Here is a 7,500-nt window from a genome sequence, read left to right as displayed (position 1 = left end):
CGGAACATTTAGGCCGAAGGCGGTGTACCCTCGCGCATTGGAACCACGAAGGTCCATACGCGGGGTATCTGCGCGCCAACGGAAGCCAGCCTCGTCGACGATGAATCTCCCCATTCGATCTTTTGGGTTTCTCAGGTTTACCCCTGAACGGTTTCACGTACTCTTGAACTCTCTCTTCAAAGTTCTTTTCAACTTTCCCTCACGGTACTTGTTCGCTATCGGTCTCGTGGTCATATTTAGCCTTAGATGGAGTTTACCACCCACTTAGGGCTGCACTCTCAAGCAACCCGACTCTAAGGAAAGGTCCTCCCGAAACGCGTACCGGTCGCTACGGGCCTGGCACCCTCTACGGGTAAATGGCCCCATTCAAGATGGACTTGGACGCGGTTCGACGTCACGGGATAAATGGACCCTCCTGAACACTACATTTCCCTACGGCGGAACCGCGGGATTCAGTGCTGGGCTAATTCCTGTTCGCTCGCAGCTACTAAGGAAATCCTTGTTAGTTTCTTTTCCTCCGCTTAGTAATATGCTTAAATTCAGCGGGTAATCTCGCCTACTCTGAGGTCGTCGTACGTGAATTGTATGAAAATTCAATCGAATTTCATAAAAATCGCTCAAAGGCAAAAAAAACAAAGTCTAGAGGAGAGTGCGTTCGAACACAACAATATTCATATTATAACGTATATAAATGATAAATATACCGCGACACGCGCGACTCCGTATCGTCGCGAAAAATCGTTCGCGAACGCGTCTTATGCGCCTCACCAGTGGTCTCTGCTGCGTCGCGTGTCTATATTCTCTTTTTACACTCTTCTCCTTCTTCTATCACATTTTACTCGATCGCGAAAAAGACTCTCGCTAGACGATCTCGCGCTCCGGTTAACTTTAACGCCCGTCCGAGAAGAATTTTCGGGGACTGGACGACCGAAGCGGATCTCGCGCGGTCTCGCGATCGACAGTGAAGAGAAGTGCAGAAGAGGAAAAGAAGACACGACAAACACACACCATGGGGCGACCGACGCGTTCGTTTCAACGCTTTCGCACAAAGTCGGCGGCGGTTATATATTTATATCATTATATTCCGGCGGACGGGACGCGACGTTCGAAAGCCTCGCCAAAGAGGAGCTCCTGCCTCTTCCTCTCTCTTTTCTACGAGAAAAGATAAACGTATTTTACGGGGATACGGAAACGTTACCACGTGGTGTCACACACGATCGTCCGTCTCTTCTCTATAGCAGAAACCGATAAAAATACACCTCCCGAAAGAGAGTATATGGTGATTCTTTTTATATATATATATATTTCGAAATACAACTGAACGTGGCGGAAGCGCACGGTGGTGGTCCAGCGAGGACACGCGACGACGGGGAATAAGAACTATTCGACCCGTTACGAATACGCATGCTCGTCCCGCACGATTTTAACACACACCGTGTTTTTCTCCAGTCGTCAAAGCGTTCGTGCGTCGAATTCGAAAAATAAAAAAAAAAGAAGAAACACCTTTTCTCTCTCTCGGGGTAAAAGAGTCGATGTGTATTGTGTATAAAGGTTCTGCGAGAAGTCTCGTTTTGACGTGTGTTCCGCCGATAACGACGATCCTCCGAAACGGGGATACAGAAACGTTACACCTCACAACACGATCTCCGTCTCTTCTCTATAGCAGAAACCGATAAAAATACACCTCCCGAAAGAGAGTATATGGTGATTCTTTTTATATATATATATTTCGAAATTCAACTGAACGTGGCGGAAGCGCACGGTGGTGGTCCAGCGAGGACACGCGACGACGGGGAATAAGAACTATTCGACCCGTTACGAATACGCATGCTCGTCCCGCACGATTTTAACACACACCGTGTTTTTCTCCAGTCGTCAAAGCGTTCGTGCGTCGAATTCGAAAAATAAAAAAAAGAAATACACCTTTTCTCTCTCTCTCGGGGTAAAAAGAGTCGATGTGTATTGTGTATAAAGGTTCTGCTGCGAGAAGTCTCGTTTTGCCGTGTGTTTCGGTAACGACGATCCTCCGAAACGTACATCTCATTCGTAAGAGAGGAAGAAAACAATCTCCCTGGGGCCAGTCGGTAATATACCGACATACGACGTGTCGTGCACATCCGTCTCACGCACGGTATACAAAATATGAATAAAACGTGTGTAGTCTCTCTCTCTCTCGACTTCTTAATATTTTCTTTCACCTCTGACGCATCATTTCAGGTGACGTCGGGAGCGCGGGAAAAAAAATTTTTCTAAACACACGAAACCGTTCATCTCACGAACAGCCGAAAAAGTTGTCGCTCAGATCCATATCGCAGTGGAGCGGTATCCGCGGGCGGTCGTAATTGAACGACGCACGACGCCGCGAACACTCACGCGAGTCCATACAAACGATTCCGATCGTTTTGCAACAACTAGAACGTACACTGTCCGTGAAATTCACAGAATTTTCGCGTGTCCGCGACAAACGCCGACGAGACACCCATCGTTCGCTCGTACGTAGCATCCTTCTCTTAACCCGACTCAGAAACGTTCTTTGCGCCCTTCGGTAAAAAAACGTTCGATCCGAAGAGGTGAACGACGGCGGGGATTTGACAGAGCTACGCAAGCAGTGTATGGTACGTAAACGACCCTCAGCCAGGCGTGGTCCAGGAATTGTATCCGTGGACCGCAATGTGCGTTCGAAATGTCGATGTTCATGTGTCCTGCAGTTCACACGTTGACGCGCAATTAGCTGCGTTCTTCATCGACCCACGAGCCAAGTGATCCACCGTTCAGGGTAATCGTATAAATTTTATATTTCACATATATAATTTTATTCTCATTTGTTCGACCTAATATCTCTCTTCTTTCAAAGAGAAGATAAAAGTTGATACCTGAATCTCCGACCAGCGCGCGAAGGAGATTCAGGCGTCGCCTTGGAGACGACACCGAAGCCTTTCGAGACGAAAAACGTTCAAGTAATATGTATATATTTCTCGACGTTCCGGGCGTATAGTGCATTCAAAAACCCGCGAAAGACGCAGAAGACTCGCACGCGTGGAAACGACGGGGATATATTTTGTATCCTACCCGATACTGAATCCATCGCGTGCAGTCGACCCTCGCGTTCTTCCGATCAGACGCATCTATTGTTGCGCGCATGTTTTCGCGTCGCATCGCGCGAAACGTTGCACGAATCGTACCGATCGATCGATTGAAAGCAAATAATGAAAAAAGACTTCACAGCTGGCTCTTTGCCGGTCATTCGTCCCATGTTATCTCTTGCCGCGAAATTGGCGCGCAAGAGTTGGGTGTCAGACGCGCGGCTTTAAAACGAGCTTCACGGCCGGTCCCTTCGTTACCGCTTTCGTTCTTTCTCTCGGAACGACCATGAACGAACACGACGAGCGACGCTACGGCATACACACGTCCACGGATTCGATTAAAAAAACAGACTTCACAGCTGGCTCTTTGCCGGTCATTCGTCCCATATTATCTCTTGCCGCGAAATTGGCGCGCAAGAGTTGGGTGTCAGACGCACGGCTTTAAAACGAGCTTCACGGCCGGTCCTCTCAATTCCGTGTACGGTACACGCAAGATGCGGGTTCCACTTCCAGACTACCCGGTCCCTTCTCTCTACGAGAATCGATAGTAGAAGAACGGCTCGAAAACGCGTCTCAGAGACTAGGGGAAAAGAAGCGGTATGCGAGCGAAACGAAAACGCATTATGGAAACGTCGCGAAACAATGTTCGACGGTTGCTCGGTTCCAATCGTGCGGCCGTTTCAATTTCTCGTGCGCTTCACCGTCCCTCCGTAACTCTGGCCGATCGCGTATACCGAAGAGCCGACACGCGCAAAAACCACAGGCATTGTATACTGTATATATATATGTTACAGTCACAGCCTTCGCGCGTTTTACTCTCCGACGCGGGGTTTCCACGACGAAAGAGAGACAGTTTCGTGGCGGGTGACTCGGCCGAATCGCTACGACGGGTATTTCTATTATAGAACGAATCATCGCCACCCTTTACCAGTGCCCGACGAAGGAATCACAAGGTCATCTGGAGTTTACAATGCCAGCGACGGTAATTCCAACGAAGACCCGATAAGTCAACTCATCGTTCTATTTCTCCCCGTACAGAAAAGCGAATCGACGCTAACGCACCTCGCGCAAGCACGAACGTTCTCTTCGCGTGGATCATCCCATCGTCGAAAGATGTAAAGACGCATTGGAGATCGTGGTCTCTGGCGGGCTCATTGCACGCCCCACTGCATATCTTTCCTCGAATCGAGAATGATTCGTCCACTAAGGCTGCGAAACTACGCGTCGAGGAAACTAGGGGAAAGAAGCGGGATGCGAGCGAAACGACAATACATTATGGAAACGTCGCGAAACAATGTTCGGCGGTTGCTCGTTTCCTCCTGCGGACGTTTCATTGCTCGGGCGCTTCACGTCCCTCCGTAACCTTCGCGCGATCGCGTGCCCCGGAGAGCCGGCAACCGGTGAACCACAGGCGTATAAACTATAGTCTTCTATAGCAAGCCTTCGGCGGTTACTCTCCGACGCGGGGATTCCACGACGAGAGAGAATTTCGTGGCGGGTGACATCGGTCGAAACGCTACGACGGGTATTTCTATTATAGAACGAATCATCGCCACCCTTTACCAGTGCCCGACGAAGGAATCACAAGGTCATCTGGAGTTTACAATGCCAGCGACGGTAATTCCAACGAAGACCCGATAAGTCAACTCATCGTTCTATTTCTCCCCGTACAGACAAGCGAATCAACGCTATCGCACCTCACGCATGCACGAACGTTCTCTTCGCGTGAATCGTCCCATCGTCGAAAGATATAGCCGCTTGGAGATCGTGGCCCATCAAGTTCTTCCGTAACTCCTGCGCGATCGCGTACCCCGGAGAGCAGGCAACCGGTGAACCACAGGCGTATAAACTATAGTCTTCTATAGCAAGCCTTCGCGTTTACTCTACGACGCGGGGATTCCACGACGAGAGAGATTTTCGTGGCGGGTGACACGGCCGAATCGCTACGACGGGTATTTCTATTATAGAACGAATCATCGCCACCCTTTACCAGTGCCCGACGAAGGAATCACAAGGTCATCTGGAGTTTACAATGCCAGCGACGGTAATTCCAACGAAGACCCGATAAGTCAACTCATCGTTCTATTTCTCCCCGTACAGAAAAGCGAATCGGCGCTATCGCACCTCACGCAAGCAGGAATGATCTCTTCGCGTGGATCGTCCCATCGTCGAAAGATGTAAGACGTACAGAAATCGTGGTCCATCACGATTATTCGTAACTCTCCGAGTCGCGTATCTGAGAGTAGGACAAACGGAGAACCACAGGCATAAATAATACTATATGTTTCTTATATAGTTAGCCTTCGCGTTTTACTCTCCGACATGGGGATTCCACGACGAGAGAGAGTTTCGTGGCGGGTGTCTCGGCCGAATCGCTACGACGGGTATTTCTATTATAGAACGAATCATCGCCACCCTTTACCAGTGCCCGACGAAGGAATCACAAGGTCATCTGGAGTTTACAATGCCAGCGACGGTAATTCCAACGAAGACCCGATAAGTCAACTCATCGTTCTATTTCTCCCCGTACAGAAAAGCGAATCGACGCTATCGCACCTCGCGCGAGCACGTAACTACTCTTCGCGTGGATCGTCCCATCGTCGAAAGATGTAAGACGCACGGAAATCGTGGCCCATCAACGTTTTTTTGTAACTCTGCCGATCGCGTATCACAGAGCCGAGACGCACATACCACAGGCGTATAATACCGTTTTCTTTCGTATGGTAAGCCTTCGCGTTTACTCTTCGGCGCGGGGTTTCCACGTCGAGAGAGACATTCGTGGCGGGTGACATCGGTCGAAACGCTACGACGGGTATTACTATTATAGAACGAATCATCGCCACCCTTTACCAGTGCCCGACGAAGGAATCACAAGGTCATCTGGAGTTTACAATGCCAGCGACGGTAATTCCAACGAAGACCCGATAAGTCAACTCAACGTTCTATTTCTCCCCGTACAGAAAAGCGAATCGACGCTGTTGCACCTCACGCAAGCACGAACGTTCTCTTCGCGTGGATCGTCCCATCGTCGAAAGATGTAAGACGCACGGAAATCGTGGCACATCACGTGTTTTCGGAACTCTGTCGACCGCGTATCTCAGAGACGACGCGCGCGAACCACTGGCATATACTATTATATATCGCGTTTTACCCTCCGACGCGGGGATTCCACGACGAGAGAGAGTTTCGTGAGCGGGTTGACTCGGAAGAAACGCTACGACGGGTATTTCTATTATAGAACGCATCATCGCCACCCTTTACCAGTGCCCGACGAAGGAATCACAAGGTCATCTGGAGTTTACAATGCCAGCGACGGTAATTCCAACGAAGACCCGATAAGTCAACTCAACGTTCTATTTCTCCCCGTACAGAAAAGCGAATCGACGCAATCGCACCATACGCGTGCACGTAAACAACTCTTCGCGTGGATCGTCCCATCGTCGAGAGACGTAAGTTTTCATAGTATGAATTCGCGTTTTACTCTCCGACGCGGGGATTCCACGACGAGAGAGAGTTTCGTGAGCGGGTTGACTCGGAAGAAACGCTACGACGGGTATTTCTATTATAGAACGCATCATCGCCACCCTTTACCAGTGCCCGACGAAGGAATCACAAGGTCATCTGGAGTTTACAATGCCAGCGACGGTAATTCCAACGAAGACCCGATAAGTCAACTCAACGTTCTATTTCTCCCCGTACAGAAAAGCGAATCGACGCAATCGCACCATACGCGTGCACGTAAACAACTCTTCGCGTGGATCGTCCCATCGTCGAGAGACGTAAGTTTTCATAGTATGAATTCGCGTTTTACTCTCCGACGCGGGGATTCCACGACGAGAGAGAGTTTCGTGAGCGGGTTGACTCGGAAGAAACGCTACGACGGGTATTTCTATTATAGAACGCATCATCGCCACCCTTTACCAGTGCCCGACGAAGGAATCACAAGGTCATCTGGAGTTTACAATGCCAGCGACGGTAATTCCAACGAAGACCCGATAAGTCAACTCAACGTTCTATTACTCCCCGTACAGAAAAGCGAATCGACGCAATCGCACCATACGCGTGCACGTAACAACTCTTCGCGTGGATCGTCCCATCGTCGAGAGACGTAAGTTTCATAGTAAGCCTTCGGCGTTTTACTCTCCGACGCGGGGATTCCACGACGAGAGAGAGAGTTTCGTGAGCGGGTTGACTCGGAAGAAACGCTACGACGGGTATTTCTATTATAGAACGCATCATCGCCACCCTTTACCAGTGCCCGACGAAGGAATCACAAGGTCATCTGGAGTTTACAATGCCAGCGACGGTAATTCCAACGAAGACCCGATAAGTCAACTCAACGTTCTATTTCTCCCCGTACAGAAAAGCGAATCGACGCAATCGCACCATACGCGTACACGTAAACAACTCTTCGCGT

General features: G+C 49.7%; 2 non-coding genes across 2 annotated transcripts in view; both read right to left on the bottom strand.

Moving 5' to 3' along the window:
• Positions 1–570, bottom strand: part of LOC143176710 (large subunit ribosomal RNA) — a 4,014-nt gene extending 3,444 nt beyond the window's left edge. The window contains exon 1 of the ribosomal RNA XR_013001224.1: positions 1–570. This exon is cut by the window's left edge and continues 3,444 nt beyond it. This is a non-coding gene — a ribosomal RNA (large subunit ribosomal RNA).
• A 2,054-nt stretch (positions 571–2,624) lies between these two features.
• Positions 2,625–2,779, bottom strand: LOC143176709 (5.8S ribosomal RNA). Its single transcript, XR_013001223.1, has one exon. It is a non-coding gene; the product is annotated as a 5.8S ribosomal RNA (ribosomal RNA).
• Positions 2,780–7,500: the final 4,721 nt, after the last annotated feature.

Source organism: Nomia melanderi, unplaced genomic scaffold (assembly GCF_051020985.1).
Source record: "Nomia melanderi isolate GNS246 unplaced genomic scaffold, iyNomMela1 scaffold0753, whole genome shotgun sequence".
NCBI lineage: Eukaryota > Metazoa > Arthropoda > Insecta > Hymenoptera > Halictidae > Nomia > Nomia melanderi.
The sequence above is the reverse complement of the archived record's forward strand: the minus strand, read 5'-3'. Positions and strand labels throughout refer to the sequence as shown.